This window comes from Callospermophilus lateralis, assembly GCF_048772815.1.
Source record: "Callospermophilus lateralis isolate mCalLat2 chromosome 11 unlocalized genomic scaffold, mCalLat2.hap1 SUPER_11_unloc_1, whole genome shotgun sequence".
NCBI lineage: Eukaryota > Metazoa > Chordata > Mammalia > Rodentia > Sciuridae > Callospermophilus > Callospermophilus lateralis.
Window position 1 is genome coordinate 3,647,976 of NW_027510153.1, and position 27,299 is coordinate 3,675,274.

Sequence of the window (27,299 nt, forward strand, 5' to 3'; positions counted from 1 at the left end):
ACCCAGCTGTGGATTTGTTTCCACTGTTTGACAGCAGTGTCACAGGCTCAAGTTTTTATCAGTTCACATTTTGGAATGTACAAATGATAGTGTTGAAATTCACTGAACTTGGTAAATGCTCATTTACAGAAAATGTACATATGTCTTGCTTCTGAGGGTAAGAGAAATGATTTCAACTCTTCACATTGGTTTCATGGAGGAAAATCACATTTCAACAAAATTAAAAGAATTTCAGTAGCCTTTTCAGCATTACATCTCTGTGCTCCCTTGTTACTGAATCACAATAAGAAACCCTGTTAGTTCTCTGCTACTGAGAAAATTGCTTTTCACAATTATGGTTTATGTTATAATGGGGATAGCTTCACATTAAGAGAATTATTCCAAATCAGCATTGCCTTTTGCTGCAGCACAGAGCAGCACCCTGCCTACTTTACAAAATCCATGCCTCCCATGCTGACTCTAAGAAAAATATATAAATAAATGCTTGCCAATTTTTCTTTCTAGAGAGTTTTAATTGAAGATAATGAAACTTTCCTATTTCCAAAATGAAAGTGTGGTGCTCATAAAACCCTTTAAAAACGTTAATAGAAGACATTTGTGGAATTTTTGTGAGATTATATAGTATTCCAATGTTGTAGGTAGATAACAGTTACAGCTGATATAGCTGCCATGATCAGACCTATGTTTTTCATTTTCATTCCTGAAGCCATCTTTAATGAAGAATGTAGGATAATGCTAAATCAGAACCATCATCACTAAGTATCTTTTCCCCACCCGCAATAGGGCATCTGCATTCCAGCCATTGAAAGAGTTCCGGAGGACCTGTTTGAATCAGAGCTGTTAATTACACATAGTTTGACATTTCTTGTTCCTACTTAGTGCATTTCCATAGCATTTTACCTGCACAATACTTCTTTCACTCTAAATCACCGTGACAATGTGAACAGCACATGTAGACTTTAACTAAGCAACTTAGCAATTCAAGTGGGTTGCCTCAGCTATAAGACACGGACCCAGGAGTGATAAAGCATGGAGCTGCTTCAGTAAAATGGAATAAGAAATCACTTTGACAGAGCCTAGATTCTAGTCGGGGTTACTAAATGTGCTTTTTTTCCCCTTCTTCTCTCTGGTTTCAAGGTCCATGTTCTTTATTTTATGTGGAGTATATCTTACATGACAGCACAGGAAGAAATGTGGGCAACCCAGGTTAATGCATTTGGCATCAAAATGGACTTGAATGTGAAGGAAATCAGCCCTCTTTGAGATATTCTGCTAGTGCTCACCAGCTTAAAAGGAATCTTGATTAAATGGCCACTGTTATGGTGAATATGAGCAGCTTAGGAGAGGGGAGGAAAGATAACTTTTAGTTGTTTACTAAATGAACAGAGCCTCTGTGTTTCCTTTTGAGAGGGTGACAGAACAAAAGAATGGTTTAGAATGATTTCAGTAGGAGATTCTTCCATGTCTGGGATTGGTAAGTGGCGTAATTTTATTTCTGGGATGAAAGTATTGGTCCCTGGAATTTGAGATAACTCAGTCTTCTCAGTTAATCACCTGCCCAGTAATGTAAGTCCCATCTGCTGGGGTACCAGCACTGATCTCTTACTCCTCAGGACTGTTTTGTGTGTTCCTTTGGGTGTTTGCACAAGAGCCCTCAGCTGTGAACAACATGCACCTATGAGCAACACTGGTAATTTATAAAACAACAACCCCACAAAAAAATGCAGAGGTCTCGACTTGGTAACTCAAAAGCAAAATCATATCCTAATGTTGAACTCATTTATGATTACTCCTCCTTTAATACAACATCCCTAATCTGAATACTGACTTTTTTTTCAGAAGTTTTATTTTAAATAGATTTAAATATACTGAAGTATTTAAGCATGCAGTTTAGGTTTAATTCCTAAAATTGTCATTAAAAATGTTTTCTTCAAGAAGGTTACTCAGGCTGGGTACAGTGACATATGCCTATAATCCCAGTAGCCCAGGAGCCTGAAGTAGGAAGATTTCAAGTCCATGGCCAGCCTCAGCAACGTAGTGAAGACCTAGGCAAGTTAGCAATATCCTATTTCAGGAAAAAAATTAACAATAATAATGAATGAAATGGGGTGGGAATATGGCTTCATGATTAAGCACCTCTGGGTTCAATCCCTGATACCATATAAGTAAAAAATAAAAGTAAAATAAAAATAAGAAGTTTACTATCTGATATTTTCATTAAAACCTCTTATGTTATTAAGTAATTTTCCTAATATACTCTTATGTAAGTGGGAATCATTATGTTCAAATACATGATTACAATATATAATTTCAAACTGTCTTATGTGGGTACATAAAATGCTATAGATAATGCTCATAGAAAAGTTGCTATATCTGACAATGAAAAATAAAATATGTGAAGAGACTTTCACTAATTCTTTTGTCTTCAGAAAAGCAAAGTTCTGTGTTCAAAGACTGACTTCAAACTTATCTCTAAGAAATAAAATAAAGTCAGAATAAAATAGGCAAAAGGCTTAGAATTAATAAATTTCAGTTAATATTTACTGAATAAAATAGTTACTTTTTAAAAGTTCCCCACATAAATGTGTTTTAAATTGACTTTGAAAGGGGCAGTGCTACTTTTCCTAAATTTTAAGGGGCCTGTATAAGAATGCAAGTATAAAATTAAGATTCCTAATACCAGGTACTTAGCCAGAGAGATTCAACTCAAGGGCACTTAAGGAGAGAAATTTCCCCTGAGGGAATGCCCTGATGAATTTCTATCAGGTGTATTCAGAATCAAATGAATGACTCAAGTATCCCCTCAAAATGTTTTGGGAATTACAAATGTGTTTAATGTGACTTGTATTCCCAATTTCTTTCTATAAAGTACCTCAATATTAGCTTTTTTTATTTTTAGTGCAAATCACACAGCATTTTTTAAAATGAGTTTTAGAATATACAAGCAGGGGATTTGGGTGCAGCTCAGTGGTAGAGCACATGCTTAGCATGTGTGAAGTCTTGGATTCAATCCCTAATAATGACAATAATAACAACAGCAAAATTAATATATGCTCAGGTATAGATAAGAAACAGAAATCTCTTGCAGAAAGAATGTGAATTGAACTGATTTCTCAACATCTACTTCAGTGATAAATTACTAGTAAAAAACTCCTGTTACATTATAAAATAGAAATAAAATAAAAATCTTGCTGCATGGTCTGATTAATTTTGACCATGAACCTCTTCACTTATATTATGAAAGATAAGCACAGGATTCTCTCACTTATACCTAAATGTAGTTAAGACAAGAAATGGTTTGACAAGGGCAATACTGTAAATGGTAAAGTAAACATGTTAGATTTTCTACATAGCTATTTCTTCCAAGCAATTGAGGTTGTGTGCCAATAGCTCAGGTGTACCATTTCTGAAAAAGGAGATTAGTGATATGCCCTGATATTTGCCCTGGAGAAAGAGAGAAATCTGTTTAGTTTTTAAGATGAGCAAATCAAATATTTTATTTGTGAGAAGTGAAAGGGAGGAGAAAGTTTATAAGCACACATCTAGAGATAAACAAGACTTGATGAGATAAAACAATAAAAATGCCTTGAATACCAACTATGTAGTAGGCACTGTGTTAATGAAACTAGACTTTAAGCAAATGCATGAATGGTCTTGTTTTCAAAATAGAGATGTGAAGAATGAGAGAACAGTTTAGTGATGGAGTTCATATAAGTGTAATAATGTGACCCTTACAAATTGACTTTGATCCAAGTATTCATGGGTGAAGTCAGTATATGAACCCTAAGTGAGAAGAATTAAGGGGCTCAGAAGCATTCTATTTCCTTCTTTCCAGTTTGGTCTTTCTTTCTTGGGTTGGTGACTCCAATGTTCATTTGTTCTGAATGCACATATATTAAAAGCTTGGTATTCTTTATTTGCTTTGGGTCACTATTTGCACAGTTAGTAGGAATGGAAATGTTATACCCAGAGAAAAGATTTGATATGGTTGTTGAGGAATGGATAAAGAAGCTTCCCACAACAAGGGCTATTTATGGCTCTGAAGTTAAATGCTGCCTTGAACTTCAGCTTAGTGAAAAAGCAGCATTGAACATTTTATTAGTGACAATTAATATACATACATACATGGTCATAAATCCCTTTACCTATTTCACTATTTTCTTGCAAGTTAGGGCTCTGTCAAGAAGAAAAATGGTGTTCTGTCTCTGTTTCTCTCTCTCTCTCTCTCTCTCTCTCTCTCTCTCTCTCTCTGGTACTGGAGATTGAACTCAGGGGTGCTTAACCACTAAGCCACATCCCCAGCAATTGTTAAATATTTTATTTAAAAGCAGAGTCTCACTGAATTGCTAAGTCCCTTGCTAACTAGCTAAAGCTGGCTTTAATCTCAAGATTCTCCTGTCTCAAATTCAAGAGCTGCTGGAATTACAGGTATGAGCCATCCTGCAGGGCATTTTTATCTTTTTTGCAGGTGTTACATGCCAAGTATTTTGAATAGTTGTCTTAATCTGTTCTTCAGATTAAGTCATTGTTGCCCACTCAATAAACAAAGAAACATAGTTAATAGGTATTCTGTGCCTTGTCTAAAATCACACCCTGACTGTGATTTCTAGTAATGTGACCTCTATAGGAAAGATCACTAGCTATAAACAGTATGTTGTTATGGATGCTGTGAGGAACTGTAGTTTATTCCTTAAAAGCATTCTGATTCAGAAACTGAAATACTTCCACTGACTACAGAAAACTGTGGTAAAAGGATTGTACTGCATTGGAAAATAGAATATTTATCTGCCATAAAAGGATTTTTTAAAAAGTTGTTCATTGTTAACTTAGATTAATTTATCTGTTACAGGAAGAAGAGTAAGACATTTATCATGTATATGTCATGTGATTTTGAAGCTTATGTTTTGAAGTGTAGAGAAAAGAGAATGACTGCAGAACAGCCAAAGTAGAAAACATTGCAAGATTAGGCAAGAAAATGATTGACAGTTTAAGTTATTAATTGTGCCATTCATGTCATCCCGAAATTGCAGTATATGTTAATGGAGACAAAATCTCTGAGAATTTTAAATTTAATTGATAAGTGAAGAAAGTAAATAAGGTAGACTCTCCTAAAAGTTTATTTTAAAAAATAACTTATTAAATTTAATGTGAATTAGTGTATTTACCAACTCTAAGACAATTCCATAACTTTACAACATGCAAAACAGTCCATTCTTTACCATGACTCTGATGGAACTCAAGAGCTTCATGGCAAGCTTCTCCCACACCAAACAGATTGGGGGACTGTGTCTTGGCCTAACCCTTCTGTTTGCATATGTTAGCTGCTTCTTGTGCTCTATTACCTGACCATTCTCTTTGCTTAGTACATTAATGCTTCTCAGTTTTGGGGACAGATCACAAAACTTACCCCCTCAATACAGCCCTGAATCACTAGTGTTTTAAACTTCATGCATGCTAAATTAATATTGGGAAAAAAAATTTGTTCTGTCAATTAATTTACATGTGAATTTATTTTTAATTTGTTTCTGATAGTTATCTTTAATTGTATATACTGTTGAATTTTATTCAGTGGGAGTACTAGGGTGATAAAATTAAGAATTAAAAAAATACTGTAGACAACCATAGCTAAGTACTCTAAACTATCAACGTCCCCCCCTTAAACTTATAACTGAGTAAAAATTTTAGAGCTAATGTATTGTATTTAAAAAAATAGTAATTTGACTCCAGGTTCACATTAAAATAGTTATTTTCTGAAATGTTTAATTTGTTTTGCACTTGAAGATAATGAGAAAAATATCATAGTTTATATTTAACTTCAATTACTTTTAAGACAAATTCCAAAAAAATTAAGTGATTTCTATTTATAGCCCTAAATCTGTTTTTTATTGGACAAGTGCAATTAATCTGCACCAAAACAATATTCTGTCATAAACCCATATTTGATAACAAAACAAATGATCACATGGAAATTAATTTTGCTTCCTTTTATCCATTATCTTTGAGAAAGAAAGAAAGGGGGAAAAAACATGATGAAGACTAGATGTTCAAGTACACAGAGATATGAGTGCTATTCTGCTTTGAAAACTCACTAGTCTGAGTTGCAGTATTCAACATGAGTTTCTCCAATGCTATCATGTTTTAACTGCTATGTGCTGATGCTTGTGTGAGTCCTCAGTATTTGCTCCCTAAGTGTGCAAGTTTTATCACACTCTCTGTCCAGACAAAGACACTAAGTTTCAACTGCATGTGCTTGAATTTGAACTTGGGTCCAATTGACTTCTGACCTCACAATCTTAAACAATGTGCAAGACTGTCTATTTAAAGTCACACTATTAAAGAGACTTATCATTTGAAAATAATTTTAGTACATATGTTATAATTAAAGTGTAGTATATTCATTAAAAAAAACTTGAAAGTAGATATGTATAACTAGAAAGGGAAATTCTCTTCAATATCAATTTGTAATGGCATTAAGACTTTTTTGTCTGCTTTCATGTTTCTTGTGGTACAATAGAACACAGAACAATACAGTTCATTTCTATCTCAGTTTTTCAATGTTAGAAAAGTTGATGATACTCAGAACTTATGTAGGGAAAAAGACATACTCATTAACATTATTTTTAATCTGGTACAACTATTCAGAGTGGCACTATGACATTGTATCATTTATCCAGTAATTTCAGCTTCCAACAATTTAATTAATAGAAACAACCAGAAAAAGTGCAAGAACTAATGAGTAAATTTTCCACTTCATAAATTAATGTTCATTATTTATAACAAAATGCTTTTTTAAAAAAAGTAGAACTATGTATATATATAAATGATATACCCACAAAAATGTTACTGTACTTTTCATAGCTACTTGTCAGTGTGAGGATAATTAATAACCTCCTTAACAATAATGTAGCACAATAACACAAGGAGGGCTTTAATGAGCATGTGAATGATTAAGTCAATAATATCTCATATTAACCATAGTGTTTCAGTTGAGTCCAGCTTGAACAATGCCTCATTTGGATCCCTGGTGAGAATGAGGCCATCTGGAGGAGAGTAATTCTGGACCCTCACCTAAAATTTGAATAAAAGTGAGCAAGAAGAAAGAGAGAAAGTCATTTACTTCTAGGCAGAGGCACGGCCAGTTGAGCCCTGAGGGTGCTATTCAGGACATGGCAAACATGTTGGCTCTCCTGAAGTGTCCTGCAACAGTACAGCAGTGCAGAGCAATGTATCTGGAGACACATGCAAGAGCGCCTCACTTCCTTTATCTCACCATCAGTACTGACATTTCCTATTCCCTATTTCACATGATATGAAGATAGTAAAATAATATTCTATTATGGGAATTAAGAGTTTACAGGCCTATGTTTATTAAATGAGATTGTATTAATCTGTCAAAATCATCTGTCATTTTTAAAAACTCACCAAGAGTTGCTAAAGCTAAGAGAGAAATTTCCTACTAATGATTTTAGAGAGCAGAACATATGAGGCAATACCTCTGTAGGTTGTATGAACGCAGGAGTGCGTGGTGGGCTGGTGGGGGCCATTCTCCTAATATTTTCATAGTCTGCCAGAGCAAGTTTGCTCTAATACTGCACCCTCAATGGCCATGATCCAGCTGTGCCATTAATTCCTTAATGCAGAATTCAAAGCTAGTTTTGTTTTGCAGGCTATGTATAGATCCAACAGAAAAGTAACTCTAAAGTATAGTTTGTGTTTTGTGTGGATTTCTTTGAGTCATTGAAATTTCAATCAACTTCTGGAAATGTCTAGGTTGATATAATATCTTCTTGTGCTATGCAATTTACATCTGGAATTCAAAATATCCTCCAATCTGAAGCAAAATCTTACGGCACCAGGTATTACAGGGTGAGTCCCACACTCAAATTTGGAGAAGTTTCATTTTATTTCTCAATACATGTTCATTGCATTCAATAGATAAATGTAATTGACAAGAGAAAAAGCAAAATAATTTCTCTATTAAAAAGAAAAAATTCTCTGGCTGGGCTATGACTCAGTGGCAGAGCACTTGCCTAGCATGTGTGAGGTACTGGGTTCAATACTTAGCACCACATAAAAATAAACAAATGAAAAGATGGCATTCTGTCAATCCACAAATACAAAAAAATACATTCTAAAATAAGTACATACAATGAAGAATTTATTGTTTCTGCCATATGACTGCATAATTTATATAAACAGTTACATTAGTAAATGTGTTGAGTACTAAGTGTTCAATAATAATCTAGAAAGCCAGATTCCCTATTTTACAGCATTTACATTCAGTGAAGCAATAAATAAGTAAATATGTATGAAAATTAATAGGCATGACATAAAGTTGTCATCAATATTATAGAATAAAAACAAAAGTGAGAGTGATTGAAGTTGTATATATGAACATGGGCCTGTTTGTGAGTGAGGTGGTAGAGTAGACTTCTCTGATCAGATGGCATTTTCATTGAAATGTAAATGGACAAAACATGAGAACATCTAGGGGAAGAAATTCCAAGGAAAAATATGAATAATGGTAGATGGTAAAGTAATAGTGGAAAATGGCCATATCAGCAAGAATTCTGAATTAGAACAATGCTCTTAGTGGGAAAGAAATGGCATGGTCTGATGAAATGATAGTTTCATTTCCCTGTGAAGGAGAGTTGGTTTGAAAGGAGGGTGAGAGGAATGAGAGAAAGCTAGGATTCAGTAGGCAGACACTGATGTTGTCCTGGAGTAGGGTATTTGCAATGGAGAGATGTGAAGTCCAAGAATAAAGAAGATATTTGAGGTAAAACCAACTGGAGTGACTGTTAATAAAAGACAAAATCAAAGAAAGCAATAAAAGAAGGAACCTGGTGTATATTATTAGAAGCTAAATTGCTAGCTTATTCAGGTGAGGAATGCAGGAAGAAAGCAAAATTAGAGGATAATAGAACACAGAGTGTCATAGAACTCACGTGGATGTCTGCAAATAGCTATTACAAGTACAAGGGCTGCTCTCTAAACACATGGCTTAGGAGAGAATAGGGTTAAGTCATAAAAAAAACTTACATTAAAGGAGATATTCAAAATAAAAATAGCAAAACCCCCAAACAGTGAAAGACATTTTCATGTTTACATGACTTTGAATCTTCTGTTTAATATGTTCTAAGTATTTTTTGTGTTGCTCAGGATCAAACCCATGGCTTCCTACATGGCAGACAAGCACTTTACCACCAAGCTAGAATTCCAAAGTCCTTTGTTTAATATAAGATCTAGATTTTGCAGATGTGTTTAGATATAAGGTTCTTGGCTTACATTATAGGGGTGATAGACACTCATCAATAGCACTCTAAATTGTATATGTAATATTGAGGAGTTTTTTTGTTTGTTTGTTTTTGAGAAACAGGATGACACAAATGATCTACAATTTCTTCCATTAAAAGCAGGTGCACCTGTAGTTCACCACAGCAAGAACTACAGTAGAGAGCTACCAGACCTTGTAAGGGTCTACACACTTTAAGAGTTGCATTTAGGGAGGGAAAAAGAGGGAGAAGAGGAGTTGCACGGAAGATGGAAGGAGAACCTCATTGTTATACAGAATACATATATGATGTTGTGATGAGAATAAGAAAAATAAAAAAAATGTGTCACATTAGATTGGATAGAGAGAAAGGATGGGAGAGGAATGGAGGAGTAGGCGGGATAGGAAGGGCAGCAGAATAGAATAGACAATATGATTGATGTATGTACATTCCATGTATCTATTATATGTCAAAATGCATTCTGCTGTCATGTATGACTAAAAAAAAATAAAAATAAATTGTACAGTAATTATTAAAAAAAAAAGGAGTTGCATTTAGCCACTCTGTGATGTTTACTGGTCCCTGCCTAAGGAAGTGGCCATGCTGAAAGGAGAGTGCTCAGAGGTTAGCTTGCAGTTTCATCAAGTCCCTCCTAGGCCATTCAGAGGAAAGGAGCCATCTCTTTGGAAATTACTTGAAGGATGAAGGCAAGACGCCAACAGGTCTTCTCTCCTCAACCCAGTTAAACTTCATTCTTCCGCTGTCATCTTCACTTTTCTCTGCAATTTGTCCCAAGTAGATGGCCCCCATGCAGATTAGTTTTTTTCAGAAGTGTTTCATTTATCCTATTAATACCATATTCTCCAATTTAACCTCATGGAAATATACTTTTCTTCTGATAATTGAAAAAAATACTCAAACAGAATAGGCAAAAAAATTGTATTTGTTTTTTTCTATTCTCAGACTTTTCAAATAGTTTTGCATCAACTTCTCCTTTGAGTCCATGTGCCTCCAACATTTAATGAAATAACCCCACAGAGGATAAGCTGTCATATTTCATTTTGTATTATTAAAATGTATTTTTTCTACATCTGATAGTGGATACACTGCTCTTTATGATTAAAGAAATTTAGGCTGTAAATTAAAATTTCCAAGTTAGTGTTATCACATGAGTTTTTAGCAAATATTGGCAATTGTTAAACCAGGTATGATCAGAGCCAAAAGGAAGACCAGAGAGATTATATTATAGATAATTCATGATGCCAAAACATTTTTCCTTTTGTCTGTAATATCTCGTTGATTAAAAAGTAGGTACTTTTGTTTATGTTTAGTGATTGGACAGCTAATACATATTTTAATTGATTTTTAGGTAAAATTTTCAATTTAACTCTCAGTGGACATAGAACATTTATAATAATAACATTCATGGTGAAAGGGAAAGATAAACAAACTTCACAGAGTCATTCTTAGAGTCTTTAAATGGGAAAATTTATTTCAAAAGTAAAATAGTTAAAATATATGAGATTAAATATTATGCCTTTGCACAGGGATTGACATCAGTTCTATATATATGTAGATATGTATGTATAATATTTTTATTATTCATGACCAGATTGTGGGGACTCTGGTTAATTACCAATCCACATTGATAGAGCCCTTTTTTGTGTGTACATTGGCTCAATCTTTACTTGTCTTCAAGACAAATGTTATTGACTAGTTCCTGTGGTTGACTTAATAGAACAGGTAAAACTCCATTTATTTTCATTATGGTCTGGATTAATCATCCCATTTCATACCTAGAGCTATGTCAGAACAGATTTTCCAATTCATGATTTACACCTGATTTTTCACTATAATATGGGCTTGCAGATTGATAGAAAATAAAACAGAATTAATTGCATTTTGACAGGCTTTTAAAAACTCCATAGGACCTAGAACTAATTAAATAAAAACAATTGTATTATATAAATGTGTGCACAAAATATTAGGTATATCTTGTATACTAATTTGTATAATATTAGTTATATATCTTGATTACATGTTTGTTGCTTTAATGGCAATTTCTACTAAAGCAGATGAACTTTAAAGTTGCAGTAGTTTTTTAAAGTATGTAACAAGGCATAAATTACTGTTCCAGGTGCAGAAAGAAATACAAAGAAAATCAATATATAAGCATGTGTTTCTAATTGTGTAATGATGACAGCACAAGTTAGTAGAAATTTGAACCCAAATTATTTTGAATTTACAATATAGTAATGTGGCACATATTAAATATCTGTTTTCTCATCTAATGAATAATTAATATTAACTCTTGATCTACCTACACACAATGTTTTATGAAAATCATATAAAACATATTTTGAAGTGTATTTTGTGGTTTACAAATCATAATATTATTATTAATGTAATTCATCTCACCAAATACTAGTCCTGCTAAGACTTTCAAGAAAAGTGATTCTTGGTCAATTTTTTTTTTTTGGAAATACATCACATAATATCTAATATCTATTATCATACTATATCTATTCCACTTAGAGTAGCATGTTACATATAAGCATTTAGAAATTTAAAAATTTTGTTTAAATTAGCATTCTCCAAAAATTGTAACTAAAGTCCTTTGTCATACAATACCTATTATCACTGCAGGAAATTATTATACCATGGAAAATCCTGAGGAAATTATACATTATGTAAATGTTAGTTGTGTCTTTATTATCTTAGTATAGTAGGAGTAATGATATAATTATACAAATAGCTGTAACACATAGACTCACAGCATAATAAAAACAGTGCAAATCTCATAGAAAGGGAGTCCTTAATTAGTGTTGTGAAAATCAAGTTAAGTGATCCTTCATAATATTTGATATAACCCATACAGAAGGTAAGAGTTAGAGGGTACCCAAAGCCCATTTCACTGTTTGTACATATACAATTACATAGGAACATGTAACATAACATATGTACATAGGTATACACATAAACACATACCACCACCAAAAACCACAAACTGCTATGCTAAAAAAATCACTAAATCAAAATGTAAAAGGCATATTAAAGAGGATAGAGTCCTGAAATGGGAATGCCTGTTAGGGAAGTTTGCATTATGCATTTGTGCATTGTGCATGTTGGTTTGACATCTAGAGGATCATGCACATCAGACATAAATGTCATTGAGTCTGATTAATGAATCTTGTGTAATGTCTGTATTTTTGTTTCAAAATGGGTTGTGAGTCATACTCAGAATTATGAAACTAGGAGAAAATTCAGGTCAGTAGTGACACAGAATCTACTGAACTTTTTCTCACTTTGCTATGTATAATTTCATTAAGATATGTTTAAAATCAATAAAAATCAAATACATTCATTCTCACTTTAGAAATATAAAGGATAGAAAAAACAGAACTGTATTTATTAAAATATAATGGTGATATCAGACCTTTTTGGATCATCCATCCAATAGACATTCTTCTTGTTCCTTGTTAAGAGAATGCTAATTATGTTCAGAAAACCACATTTGTTAATGAATCTTGGGATTCAAAAAGGGGATCTCAGGTCCTTGAGCAAGGGAATGCATTTTAAATAATTTAGTTAGCCATGGAAGTTTAATTTCTCTTGCTACTTTTTTTATAAGAGGTAAGCATGCAATCAAGTTTTATCCAGTGATACATTAGAAGTATGATTCTGGCAGGGTTTTGGAAGAAAACATGGAAAATGGGGCACTAGTTCTGGTAGATAACTGTGTGTGTAAGCTGGTATGTGAATCTGCTGCTGCTGCTTTCTTGCAAAGGAAGAGAGAAACAGGCACCATGCTGTGGGGTAGAGAGGAGACACATGGGAAGAGTCCAGGCCCCAGTGATGGTTATTGAGGTGTTGAACTAAAAGTTAAAATATATGATTTTAACTCTGGGATTCTTGATCTCAGAAACCATAATTTGGTTTTATTTAAATATATTGTACTGGGATTCATTTTATTTACAAACCAAATTGTTCCAGCTGATGAAAGATTAGAGAATAAAAAATATCTATTGCTTTCCCAGAGGCATACACAATTCTTTCATTTCTCCATTATTCTTTATTTTTGTATTTTCAAAAATCTAAAACAACTAAATTTGAGATTACACTGGAAATATGTTCCCCAAAGAATAGGAAGTGAGAGCAGGCTGAACAGGGAAAGGAACCTTCAGCTTACCTTTCTTTTGTGACTCTAGCTCTTGCCTTCTGTGTATGTCAATCCATCATTAAGATACTGTTCTCTTGGGAAATTTTCCTGGACTTGTCTTCAAGGAGATGTATAAGCAAGTTTTACATGTAATATGGAACCACTTGAGCCTTCCACTTTCTTGAACAAAGAGATAAATGTAAGTGTAATCATAAGAGACATGGAGTGTAACTAAGTGTTCAAGTTTGAATGGTCTAAAGTCAGTTTTCCAAGGATTTTGTTTTGGCTCTTCAGTTTGCTACCTCTGTGGCTTTGGGCAAACCATTAAAGTTTTAATGCCCTAGTTTCTTTCTATAACATGTGAAAAAATAGTGTCTATGTATAGTATTAGTGCTTATAACATACTTGGTAGTATGTGTAATTAAATATACAACTTCAAAACTATGCATAATACTGCCCTTTACTTAGCTCATTCAAAAAGCCTAAATGTATTTCAAAAGATATATTTTTAAATCAATACATATTACACTCATAATACTATAGGAAGTAATTTCTTTCATAATCATGGAACAGTCACTCACTGATATTACATTGAAGCAACATCTTATAATAACAATGCTTAATAGCTATATAGTACATTTATTCTAAGTTCTAAGCACTTAGTGGACATTATCCAATTAATCATTACAGATCCCTGTGAAGTAGGTCAGAACTATTATCTCAGTGTTACTGATAACAATACTGATATAGAAAACCAGTGAGCTGCTTGCCAGTTCAAAATGACTTATTCAACTTATAAGCAGGAATAGAAGCAAAGGCCTGGGTCCTTGTCAAGGATTGTATTAAGAGAAACATGCTAGTTTTTGAACTGCATATCCTTAAATTGTTTCCTTCCAAATAACATGTAAGTATACCTAAACTTAGCCATTAAAACAGGCAAGAATAATTGTTTATGGACTTCAGATAGCCCCTATTTTTAAGCATGTATCTACTAACCTTTTCATTTTAGACAATCATGAATTCTAACAAGTTAGAATTGCTAACAACTGCAGCTTAATTAAAATTTTAATTAACAGTAGCTACTGACAAAATGAGTAGAACAAGATAAATGTTAATTTTATAGTTCAATCAATTGAAGGTTAGAAAAAATTCTTACTATTAAGGTCATCATCATCATAAGTAATATGCCACCAGTTCTCAAATTCAATGAAGAAGGGGTTCTATTGCTAAAGGTTGGATTTTAGAATGTTAACACAGAATATTACTTTGGTATAGAAAAGTCAGTCTTCACTTGATCTGGGAAAAATGATGATTAGTAAAAAGTATTGAACTTGAAAAAAATTTAAAAATATATGTGTTGATTCACCATTTTAATTAATACCTAAGTTTGAATACTTAACCAAACTCTTCAAGCTCCACTGTATCATGTATTTATGGTTGTTGTTAGGGTGAAAAATGTTAAGGATTCAAGCTTTCCTAACAGAATTCAGCTCTTTACTAGTCAAATGTTAGTCAATAGAACATAACTAGTCAATTGAATTAGTCAAGGTATTCAGTTACCCTAAACTGATATGCCTAGACAGTAAGAACAACTTAAGTGTTCTGATCATATTATTACTTTTCATTTTGGAATATTTATTTTTTCTATGACCTATGTTCAAGAGAAGCAGCTTTGTGTGTGTGTGTGTGTGTGTGTGTGTGTGTGTGTGTGTGTGTGTATGTGTGACACTCAGGTTTCTGCCCTTATATTCCTCTTATGTTCCTGTATTTCTGCCACACATTTCACACTTTCAGGAATTTCTAGATGTCAGCTTTTGGAAAAGTAACTTGAAGTTGGCAATGGAAACCAAAAGTGTAGGGGGTTATTCCAATTAAGCATGTTTCAATAAAACATCCAGCAAAGAAATAGCAATCAATTGCACATTTTTAATCCTCTGCCTCTGGTATTGAAGCCTCAACATACCACATTCTAAATTTATGACATTAAATAAGTATATTTAGTTTCTTAGAACTTCAGTTTCCTCGTTTATATAACAAGTAACCCAGAAGGATAAATGTGTGACATAGAAGGAAATAATATAGTATGCATAAAATAATTAGCCATGTGCTTAGTCACTGATATGCATTCAACAAACAAGTCTTTCTTTCTTTTCCTTTCCCATTGCACTATATAATGTAGCCATAGATTCAGCCCTGAGAAATAATGCCTATCATGGGTATAATTAGACTTTAGAATGCTAGATGTATTTTTTTTTCTTTCAAGTGTGATTCTCTCACGATGTGGTTTGACTGTGAGGCTTGTCAAGGTCACTGTGTTAAGTAAGTCTATGTATTCTTGTACTCAGAAGTCTAACTGGGTTGCATAAGAGTTTGACTGAAGAGGCACTATGCAAATCAGATGCATGCTGTCATCATTATGGATAAGTCTGTTCATTTTTAGACTCTTAGGAGGTTTCTTGACTGTAAGGAAGAAATTTGGCTCAGTAAGTGGGTTAGTGTGATTGATATTTTACTATTCAAGAGAGCAGGAACAGGAATGAGTTAACCCTATAAAGTGTAAATTATCTTTCTCACTTTTCTCTCTCTCTCTCTCTCTCTCTCTCTCTCTCTCTCTCTCTCTCTCTCTGTGTGTGTGTGTGTGTGTGTGTGCATGTGTGTGTGTGCATGTGTGTGTGTGTGTGAATATAAATCAAAAAGAGGAAAAATGAAGTGTGAATGTGTGTGTATATAAATAGAGGGAGATGCACAACACAAACATACAGCCAAGCACAAACACAGAGATAAAGACAAAGAGAGAAAGTGAGATTCAAAGAAATATATAACAGAAAGACAGAGAGAAAGAGAAAGGGAGACAGACATATAGGACTGGAGAGCAAAAACCATGTTGTGTCTGAAAAGTTGAATTAGACTTGAGAAATAGAAATAGGATGGACAAGGAAGCAGAAGGACAGATGAAAAAAGAGAAGATAAATACATTAAAAATAATAGTACTTTCTTCTCATGTGCTAGAATAAAAAGAATCCTTATTCTTCCTTAGTGAAGTGTGAATATTGTCATTGGGGAGGTCACCAGGGAAGATATGTGCAGCACAACAAGGACTGCTGTCTCGTTGTGGTATTTATTTGTGCAGTGTATTCCCTGTGTGCACATTATTTACCTTGATTATTCCTTGAAGGAATGTATTAGACTCTTTATTTTTATATACAACATATTTCAAACATTGAACCACATAACTCAAAACAGTACTTGAATCATGTTCAACACAAATAATATGTGTCCATATGTGAACACTGCAAGGAGACAGAGGATTAGAAGTTGAAAAGTAAAAACCAGGCAAACAAAAAACAAATTTTGCCTATTTTAATTTAATTTTAGGGCAATGAAAAAAAAACAGAAGAAACATAAATATTAAATATTAATATGACTATAAACAGGTATCAATCTGCCTTTGTTAGACTGTAATCACTACACAGTCTGTTTTAAAATTAAATGCTTCTCTCCTTCAAGTGGCTTAACATGGCCAACTCCATCAGATTTCTGATGACAGCAGTATATATAAGCAATTACAACACAAGTAGTAGATAGCATATTAGAGTACTGAGCTGTGACTCTGGAATGGAATTCACGAAATTGGAAAATATGAATGGGTTTGGTGCCCAGTTGTGTAATAAAGAGAGAAGAAATATGAAAAGAAGAACCACATAATTTTTGTGATTCTTTCAAAATTAATAAAAACCTACAAATGTACCTATTTCTTCATGCATATAAGCATATAGCACATTATCCTGCAAAGTTATGTCACTCCTAACCAGATCAAAGATACTATCAGTACAGAACCCAATAATTTTTTATAAAATAAGAAAAAAGACAAACTCTGATCATTCTCTGACAGTCCTCAGAATCCCCTTGGTACTGGAAAATCTTTTCATCCTCTTTTGTGTGTGGCAATTGTATATACTGGGAGGAAAATGAAGATTTTATAGGAACAATGGAAAATGTATGCATTCTAATGTCATTGCTTTGACAAGAGGTTGAGAAAAGGTGACTTAGGAAAGAAAGCATGATCTCACTCTTTTTAATTTAAAAAAATTGTTAAATTTTATTTTATTGTCTTTTTATTTATTTTATTAGTATCAGAGATTGAACTCTGGAGCAATAAACCACTGAGCCACATCCTCAGCCTATTTACTTTTTTTTTTCTAAAAATATTTTTAGTTTTAGATGGACACTGCCGCAGCCCAGCTGGCTGGGCAAACTAGCTGGGTGGCGGCGGGGGGGTGGGGGGGTGAGAGGAACTTGTGTAGATTGATAAAGCAGGAGTGGGAGCCCTTTATTGTAGCACAGGAGGTATATATATACATTCCACACAGCTTATCTTAATTAACATAAACTAGATACAGCAGTCAACCAATAAGGAATCTCCACACTTAATGGCTTGCTGGCCTTACTTCACAAACCACTCCCTCTGGCAAAATGTCAGGCGCCATCCTGACTTGTTTACAGACCCTAACATTTTACAGACCCTAACAGGACACAACACCTTTGTTTTATTTTTGAATTTTTATGTGGTGCTCAGGATCCAACTGAGTGCCTCACATGTGCTGGGCAAGCGCTCTACCACTGAGCTACAGCCCCTGTTTATTTTTATTTTGAGGGAGAGAATCTTACCAAGTTGCTTAGGGCCTCGCTAAATTGCTTAGGCTGGCTTTAAACTTGCCATCCTCCTGCCTCAGCATCCCAAGATGCTCAGATTTTAAGCCTGCAGGATTGGCAAGGCATATTGAGGTCAGATATATTCACGTATCAGAGGAAAACTTGTTTTTTAAAGCTTAACTTTAATTTCATTGGTAAAACCTCAGAGAAAGCACACTAAGAATATTTGACAAAAGAAATTAGCCAAGCTTATTGCTGCAGATTTTATACTAAAAATCATCCATCAGCCCACGTGTTAGAGGGTTGTTTCCCAGCAAGATGGTGAAATGTTAAGAGGTGGAAGGTTCTTAAGTCATTGGAGGTGAACCCAGAGGTGGATTTGGGGATACTGGCCCCTTCTTAGTTATTAGGTAGCAATTTGCTCCACCATGCACTCACCATGATTACCTTGTGGCATTCCCAACAGAGGCCCAAAGTCACGGGTCTTCTCAATCTTAGACTTCAATCTCCAGAACTGTGTGCTAACTAAATTTTTTTCTCTTACACACCAATAATCTCAAGTTATTTTTTCTCTTACACACCAATAATCTCAAGTTATATTAGTGTTGTAATGGAAATCTATTCAACAAATTTATGTAAAATGAAAACCTGTTTTATTTATCATGACATCATTATTGGATCATAACTCTCTGTTTATAGTATTTAGGAGTACCAAAATAGAAGTAAAATTGAAATAATGTTTTATAAATTAAGATTTGCCATGTTTTCTTTTCTTGTGGTTGATTCCAAGTCTTCAGAAGAGAAATGGGCCATGTCATAGGCATTGAGTTCAAAGAGCAATATATTTGAAGAACTTGTAATGATAAACAAAAATCAAAGCTTTTAAAGTTATAACTCCCTAGAGTGGGACCAAGCCAAGGACGCCAATGCCATTACCACTGTCAAAATCTGTCCGTGGCATTAAACTTTTCAATCCACTTTTGTTTGGCAGTGTAAGGTCATTCCAGTTCCCTGGAGTACCTTTCTTTCAGCAAGACTCTGGCTCTCTGTGAGTGATTTCCTTGATTGGCATTTATATATTCTGCTGCTTAAAATCACTCATGTGACTAGCAGTTCTTTGAATATAAACACTTTCTAACACATTGTCTCCAAGTCATGTAAGTATACACTTCCTCCCACTGGACTGAAAGGAGCTTGATCTAAACAACCTACACCTCTATTTTCTCCTCTGTATGTATGTTTACTGCCAAATAAAGTGTGGGTGTGTGTGAGTATTTATATGTATAAAGCTAGTATATATTTTTTCATATAACTATTATTAGCAAAAGGGAATAATGATTTTCAAATCATTTGCTCAGTTGAAAATAACTTTTTTTGCAAACATTTTTATCTAAAACAAGCTCACCAATTAAAGATTTTACTGAAACTTAAAGAATAAAAATTTACATGATATTAGTTAAAAGACTTACTAGATTTGATTCAAAATGACTTTCACAGTAATCATTATCTTCTTTAAAATCTATTCTTTCTATCCATGGAATAATCATTACTAAATAAATTTTTCAAATGTAAACACTGAATTAAAAATATACCTGAAATATATTAATTAGAGCATCAATAGTTCTATGAAATGAAGTTCCTTATAATTATTTTACAGTAGTGTTTTACTCTGTACTTTTCTTTTTTAAAAAAATTGCAGAATGTTTATTTTAAAATATAAAATCCATAAGGTAAAAAGCATTAACCACATATATATTTTGTGATTTTTTAAAAATATGATAGCAGAATGCATTACAATTCTTACTATACATATAGAGCACAATATTTCATATCTCTGGTATATTCACACCAATTTTTGTCTCCATATCTGTACTTTGGATAATAGTGATCATCAAATTACACCATCATTAATTACCCCATGTCCCCTCCCTCCCCGTCCAACCCCTCTGCCCTATCTAGAGTTTGTGTATTCCTCCCATGTTCCCTCTCCCTATCCCATGATGAATCGGCCTCCTTATATAAGAGAAAACATTTGGCATTTGTTTTTTGGGGATTGGCTAACTTCACTTAGCATTATCTTCTCCAAATCCATCCATTTACCTGAAAATGCCATGTTTTTATTCTGTTTTACTGCTGAATAATATTCCATTGTGTTTATATGCCACATTTTTTAACCATTCATCTACTGAAGGGCATCTAGGTTGGTTCCACAGTTTAGCTACTGTGCTGCTATAAAGATCTATATAATGAAAATTACAGAACCCTGAAGAAAGAAGTCAAAGAATACCTTAGAGGATGGAAAGATCTACCTTGCTCTTGGATAGACAGAATTAATATTATCAAAATGACCTTACTTCCAAAAGCACTATACAGATTTAATGCAATTCCAATCAAAATCCCAATGACATTCCTCATAGAAATAGAAAAATCAATCGTGCAATTTATCTGAAAAAATAAAGAGACCCAGAATAGCTAATGCAGTCCTTAGCAGGAAGAGTGAATCAGGTGGCATCACTATACCAGACCTTAAACTATACTACAGAGCAATAGTAACAAAAACAGCATGGTATTGGCACCAAACAGTCTGGTAGCCAATGGTACAGAATAAAGGACACAGAGACTAACTCATAAAATTATAATTATCTTATATTAGACAAAGGTTCCAAAAACATGCATTGGAGAAAAGACAGCCTCTTCAACAAATGGTGGTGGGAAAACTAGAAATCCGTATGCAACAAAATAAAATTACTCTGTGCTTTTCTACCTGTCAAAATATCTTTAAAGTATATATGAATATTTTGTTTTGCAAAACAAGGACTTGGCAATATACTATTATAAAAAATAGTTATCCTTCAGATTTATTCTGATTGATCCACTTTTAAAATATTTTTAACAAAATAACTGAAACATTTTATTAGCAGCAAATTTGAAGAAAAATATTGTTTTAGTGAAAGACATTCTTGGAAAAGTTATTCTCATAATTTACTATCAGGCAGTATGATGTGGACCTGAGAAAAATAATTAGTCCTATTAGAGGATAACCAGATATCCAAGACAAATGCACAATTGCATATACACTCTTTATAATATATTTGCAACTTACTGTACATAGCTGCTCCTCTAGGTATTTGGGGGTACCTCAGTGAACAAAAGAGATAAATATTATTGCTTTTCTGAACCTCATATTCTAACAGTATATTTTACTAGTATATGAAATATACTGGTAACTGATAAGACAGAACAGATAAAACACCATAGAGCTTCAGGCCATGAGTGTTTGCAGTCTGTCTGAGTATGTTGGAAAACAGTCAGTTCAGTGAAGGTGTTAAGGAAATGGGAGAATTATTCCTGTGTGTCTATGAGAAGAGCAGCAGAAATGTGCCTAATGAGTGGGACATCCAGGAGGCTGGTGTGGCTGCCATGAGGAAAGTGAAAGACATGGTAGAAGACCAAGTCAGGGACTGCTCATGTGAATCTTTGTCATGTTTGGCCAAAACTTTGGCTCTCCTCATGAATAAAATGTGGAGTCCTTGCAAATGGTGAGCAAAGGAATTACATGGTCAGACCATCTTCTAACTGCTGCCTTGAGAACAGAGTGGAATCAGGGGAAGAGTAAAAGAATGAGACATGTTTAAGAGATGAGATGAAAGTGTCTGCATGGCGGGTCTTCATGAACTGGTGAATGAACTCCTTCCATACAAGGAAAGATCCCGGGCAAGGAGCATTCAAAGATAAGTCTGATCTCCCATTGAAAGTGAAAATGATACAGATCTCTTGCACGTAAACTCTGTGTTTGTGCTGGGAGGAAAGTCCTTATTATGGAAAAATTTGAACAGTATATACTGTTTCTATAACTGTTTTTGGTAAGCAAGGCTGAAAGCTATAGATTGGTGGGACTTAGATCCATGGATTATATAATGCAATTATCTACCGATATAAGTACCAAATGGTGACGTTCTGTTATCAATATCTTTTAAAATATGGTGGCCTTACACTTCATTAGAAATCTTATCTGTTATTGGAACACATACAATTTGAAGATATAAAAAATGTCATAGGACATCATCCTGGGCATCTTGGAATTCCCCATGCTTCATCTACTTTGCAAAATTGAGAATATTAATAAGATCATTTGAGGATAAAGTATCTGATTTTGGGGAATCTCATTTGACAGCCCAATCCTAGGGACTGCTACCAATAACAATAACCCAGTCAAGCAACAATGGTGGCTCCTGTCAGGCAAATAGCAACCATGATGATGAAAACTTTCAAATTATGAATAGTGTGTGTAGTATTAGTTTTAAAGTGTAAAAATAAAATGTGTGTATTCAAGAAAAACTTCAAAATGTTTAGTCCGAATGGAGTGGCTGTCTTCTGAAATGGGTGAATCTGAAAATAGATTGTGTGCGTGGGACTGGAGGCAGAGCTTAGTTTTGTAAGTGCCAAATTTGACACATATATTAGACATCAGAGTGGTGTATATTGAGTGGGAAGAAATACAATTCTTGATATCATGCACATGAAATACACAAAGCTGGAGGAAAGTCTTGAATGGAGGTAACTGGGAGTTGTGATCATTTTGAGGACCCTGGGTGAGAAATATAACCAAAGGTGTATAAACAGAATAAATAAGTGGGCCAAGAACTGAGCCCTGAGGCATGACATTAAAAGGAGAGCATAAAGAAAAGGAACTGACAAAAGGAACAGTACACATGGTAGGAGAAGGAGAACAGGCTTTATTGGAAGCCGGATGCAGGAGATGGGAGTATTTCAGAAGGGATGGCAGATGGGAGTCCGACTTGAGTGATGTGGTAATTTTGACAAGTGCATTTTAGTGGAAGGTGAATCCTTCATTCTACAATAAACAATAAACATATATGCTTCTCTAGTAATTCAGCTTCAAGTAAATTTAAACATAAGCATCCAACTTCATCTAACCAACACAGTCAAAGTCCTTGGATTTCTTTGTTCTAGCAGTTTTTGATCATTCATAAAGCATTCCTGCTTTCTTTTAAGTGTTTTAGTATTTTTAATTTCCTAAATTGTCTTATTGTTATTTCATAAGGATTCATATATATTTTAAAATCTCTCTCCTAAATTTTTACAACAGATCATAAGATAACAGGGTGACAAAAAGATAGTGAAGTTTAAGAGAATGCTATAGCATAGATATTAAAAATGAAAGGAATGAGGGAAAATAATTAATACAGAAACTCCTGTGACAGCTCAATGCACCTTTTATGCACCTTTTCTATACATTTTCCTTCAATTATAGTGCAAAAGATTCAGAATTTGGGCAAAGTCACAGAGCATGTGTATTTCAAGGGCCTTGCATGTTAAACGAGAGCTGAGCAGGGAATCTGTGCAAAGCCACTGGCAATTTTCCCAAACACAGTTATAAAGAACATTCTAGAATTAGTGTTTTGCTGTTTATGGCATTTGATATTTGTTAAGGTCTGTAAACAAGTCAGATTGGCACCTGTTATTTTGCCAGAGAAATGTTAGAGTCTGTAAACAAGTCTGGATGGCGCCTGGCCAAATGCCAGAGGGAGTGGTTTGTGAAGTAACAAACGCGAGCCATTAAGTGTGGAGATTCCTTATTGGTTGACTGCTGTATCTATTTTATGCTAATTAGATAAGCTGTGTAAAATCTATAAATACCGCTCTTATTCTACAATAAAGGGCTTCCACTCCTGCTGTATTGCCGCAGGCAGGTTGCAGCAAAATAATCGGGGGGTGACGAATAACTTGTGTACGTTGATACAGCAGGAATGAGAGCCATTTATTGTAGAATAAGAGCAGTATTTATACACTCCACATAGCTTATCTAATTAGCATAAAATAGATACAGCAGTCAACCAATAAGGAATCTCCACACTTAATGGCTCGCTTTTGTTACTTCACAAACCACTCCCTCTGGCATTTGGCCAGGCGCCATCCAGACTTGTTTACAGACTCTAACATTTCTCTGGCAAAATAACAGGTCCCATCCTGACTTGTTTATGTACCTTAACATTTCCCCCTTTTGTTTAATTTAAATAAGGACCATAGTGTTTTTTACAGAAACACCATAAATAACCTGTTAGAAACAGAAAGGGAAGATACAAAATGCTACAATACCAAGCCAATTGATGGCTCCATGCAAGAAGCCCTTGGAAAAATTATACCAGCAATGACACCATTAGCAAAGATATCGAGTTATAATTTGTTGTAGATTAACGTACACAAGTTATTCATCACCCCCCCCCCCCGTTTATTTTGCTGCAGCCGGACTGCGGCAGATATTGCCATAATCTGACTATTTATTTCTCTTCAAAATTCTTATGTTGAAACCAATCCTCTCCCCGAGGTGATGTCGGTCCTATTAGGAGATGATTAGGGAATTATGGTGAATACTTCATGAAAGGGATTACTACCATTATTTAAAAGCCTAAGGAAGGTCATCCTTATTTGTCCCTTTCACCATGGGGAAGCACAGCAATATTTAGGAATACAAGGAAGACAATATTTAGGAACCAGAAATTGTACCCTCAGTCGAACAAATCTTCCAGATCTCTTAGGAATAAATTTTGGTTGCTTACAAGCTACCTGGTTTGTGATGGGTTTTTATGGTAATGCAGAATAGGACAAACATTACAATCCATTTTGGTTGATTTGTGTAAGGTCATGCCTATTCCCATCCTCATTATCTGACAGACTCATTGACTTGATCTACCTCCTCCTGGTAAGAAGCATTCATATGTCTGCTCCATGTTCAAAAGACAAAGAGAACCAGTATTAGAACATAAGAATGTGTTACATTGAGACTTCTGGAAAATATCCAGTCAAGAAGATACCACAGGATCCATAGGAAAAAATATCTAACATATCGACCGTCGAGTGCTAATAATTAAATTTGATGTGTTTATGTTTTTCTTATGTAAAGAAAAAGAAAAGAAACAAAAGAACTTTCTGGTGAAAATTTTATTGCCAGATTGAACCTGTTGCCAATTTCAAGTGTTATGTGCCAAAAAATGGATAACTTACTGAAATGAAGAGTTGTTGAGTAATTGCTGAACTGTGTAGAACACATGCTTATGAAGCTGAGCTAGAAAAGAAGAGCAACATATATTAAAAAGACTTGTGAAGTTTTTCTAATTTTCATTGGCGGGTACATATTTTCTTCTTACCCTATTACTGTTTGTTGTCTCTAACAATATCTTAAGGAATCACAACACAAATACACACACACACATACATACACACATACACACTTTTTGCTCTTATTTTTTGGAAATTTACATTTGACTAACTTTTCTTTTCAGAAATTTGTAGCAATTTGTAAAATATTAAACAATTTAAGATATTTTAGAATAAACTTGGTTCTAGTGTTTATAGATATCTCTCATACAATTCATGTGTTTGACCCAATTAGATAAGTCATTTATTTACTAGGTAAAACTCAGATGAACTTTAGGTAGTTCTCAACATTTACACATGTGAAATACAAACAAAAGGTAATAAAATAAAAATGATAATTAGTTACCAGCAATGATTATGTTAGACAGAAAGCTTCCAGACAAGAAATTTATCCAGGCCATGTAAATCATAAAAATGGATATAAATGAAAGTAGTATGGTTTCAGTTAATATGATTTAAGAAAAAATGTGGCAACATAAAAAAAAAAAGATTTCCAAGAAAATTATATATAAGCCTGATTTTCTAATTTAAATAACCAGGTTTTTTCAGCACAAATGCATGTATTCATAGGCATGTACTCATTATCTTAGAAGATTTGATTAGAGAAATCTAGTAATTTTCAACTTGAAGATATTTGAATGATAGGTGATTGTATTTAATGAAGTTGAAAGCAGTATTTTTTTTAAAAAATATTACCTTCTGTAGATCCCACTGTCAACATATCCTGTCTTGTCCTCTCCTGTGTCTTTGCTGTTGAGTGGTGTGCATTAATAAATTCTCTTTTAACTGATCTGTTACTAGGTCTTTCTTCTTCCTCTTCTTTTTCCCCTCAAATAAACCCCTGCTCTAAAATCTGCTCCAGGAAAACTATAGGTCTTTTAGGGAACCGGTGAATCAATGCAAGCAATATAACTCTACACAAACTTTTAAATAATGAAGTTTCATTTAATATTTCAAACTTTAAAATCATACCAGTAAAGCTATTATTGTCTGAAAATTTCATAACTGAGAGGAGACCATTATAAATGTTTTATTATTTTATATTACAATAGGACTTTATATAATAAAAAGAGTGACAAGCCCTAGTTTGTCAGCATGTCGTAAATCAGGGAGTTGTGGTAAAACCCAGATGAGCTTTAGGGTTACTGAAGCTCAGAATATGTGTGACTGATTGTGCTAATGTGCAGGGTTTTTTTGAACATGCATGGTGACCATAAAGAAAATAAGTGCATTCTGTAACAATAATATTGAACTAAGGCATGCAAATGATAAAGTTGTAAGGCATGCCACTAAATACAGTGAACCAGACAGTAGAATTTCATTCTAAATAAAGTTTGAAAGAATACTCATTCAGCTATTTGTTTGCTCCTGTGGGTAATTAGTCTTCAGTATGCGATAGCAAGGTCTTCATGAATGGATCCTCCAATAAAATGCAGCTATGTTACTCCAACCACAGAATGGTTTTCTGGAGAGAAACAGAAAATGTTCATGTGTCACTTAATAAGACATCTGACTAATAATAAGTGCTCAATAAACATCATCTGTTTTTATTATATGCAAAAGCAATGAAGTAAGTATGAACATAAAAAGTGGTAGTGTCGTTTTTCCTTTCCAAATGGGGCCAATGTCTAGTCCCATTCCAGAATATTTTTGCAAGATTATATGATCTACTTCCATCAACCATAATTTAGGCAACCTTAAACACTGAGGGTTATTTGTACATGACTTTAGTTGTTCTAATTAGACATGATTATGTAGGAGCCAAAATAATGTTTTCTAAAGGATATCCATCCTACATTTTAAAGGGGAAAACTATAAAATGAATATACAAATACGATTTTAAACTTGAATTGTCCGTATGTTTTATATATCAGATCTCATACATGGTGTATAAATATGAGAGTGAACTGTAATAATACATTTCATTTATATCTAAACTGTAGTTTTTATGAATACTGGAAAATTTATATATCTGAATCTAGGCAAAACCTTATCCTGAAATGAAAATACTGATGTAAAGTGGATTTCAGACA